The sequence below is a fragment of the Babylonia areolata genome, chromosome 28 (assembly GCF_041734735.1).
Source record: "Babylonia areolata isolate BAREFJ2019XMU chromosome 28, ASM4173473v1, whole genome shotgun sequence".
Classification (NCBI taxonomy): Eukaryota; Metazoa; Mollusca; class Gastropoda; order Neogastropoda; family Buccinidae; genus Babylonia; species Babylonia areolata.
Genome location: NC_134903.1, coordinates 18,691,285 through 18,693,102, shown reverse-complemented (window position 1 = coordinate 18,693,102; position 1,818 = coordinate 18,691,285).

The window sequence follows — 1,818 nt, the reverse complement described above, 5'->3', positions numbered from 1 at the left end:
CAAAGAATACCACAGTTCTGGCGACGGAAGCTAAAGGTTGGGTCATTCAGACACCCACTGGACATCCGAGGGGTCTGTGTAGAGGAGAAGAGAGGACTGGCCGTACTGAGTGAGTTAACCTGCCTGTAAAAACACAGAATACTTGAGTGGTGTGCTTCGATCATAATGATGATGATAATAATGTCGTGTACCACGGGCTCAGAGCGCTGTCTGTCAACGTCAATGCAGGGAGAAAATGGTTACAAAAATAACAACACACTGTACTATAACCGACTGACAAAATGATTAGCAAGACAAATGGAATTTATCACACACACACACACACACACACACACACACACACACACACACACACACACACACACACTCACACACGCACGCACTCACACACACACACACACACACACACACACACACACACACACACACACACTCACACAGAGAGAAACACACACACACACACACACACACACACACACACACACACACTCACACACACACATACCACACACGCATAGCACACACATAGCACACATATACACCTCTCTCTCTCTCTCTCTCACACACACACACACACACACAAACGCGCGCGTTCGCGCGCACGCACACACACACACACACAGACTCACTCACTCACTCACTCACACACACATAACACACACGCATAGCACACACATAGCACACATATGCACACATCTCTCTCTCTCTCTCATACACACACACACACACACACACACACACACACACACACACACACACACACACACACACACACACACACACACCTAGTTGATCACTTTTCTATCGATGTCCCATCAGCCACTGAAGAGATTTTGAATGATTATTCATTACTTTGAATCTTTTCGGAAATTCTAAACTCCAGTGTATTTCAATTAATGTCGTTATTCATATTTACATTGTTGAACGTTAATACTTGTTGATGTTGTAAGTTGTATTCGTTGATATGGACATACCCACGTTTCCTCCTATAACACTTCATTAATTTATTACACACCACTCTCTCTTTAATCTTTTTATTTCTTATGATGGACTTATTTTCATTTCCTCTTATACCATACGTTAACATTTTCCTACATTAATATTCACAAGCATTCCCTCTCTTTTACCCACTACCTCTCTACTTTCCGTCGAAAAACTCTTCCAGTGAATAGACGTTAACTCACTCAGTACGGCCAGTCCTCTCTTCTCCTCTACATAGACCCCTCGGATGTCCAGTGGGTGTCTGAATGACCCAACCTTTAGCTTCCGTCGTCAGAATTGTTGTATTCTTTGTCAACATTCACCTCTTCAGTATAAGAGCCTTCCGCTTGCAATATTTTGATGGTGGTAATTGGAGTGAAACGCTGTTAACGTCGTCTCTTTCGCCGTTCGTATGGAGAGAGTTAAACTGAAGATGGCACACAACTGGACATGCATGAAAGCAGATTTTAGGGCCAGGTTTGAACTGAGATTCGGTTTCGATCCAATACTGATGGGGGTGGTTTACTGTCCAAGCAGGCACCTGACGAGTCTACGTCATGGTGAAGACACTCATGTCAGACGTACTACTCCTGCTGCTACTCCTGCTACTACTCCTGCTACTACTCCCTCTACTACTCCTGCTACTACTCCCTCTACTACTCCTGCTACCTACTACTCCCTCTACTACTCCTGCTACTACTCCTTCTACTACTCCTGCTACTACTCCTGCTACTACTCCTGCTACTACTCCTGCTACCTACTACTCCCTCTACTACTCCTGCTACCTACTACTCCCTCTACTACTCCCTCTACTACTCCCTCTACTACTCCTACTAC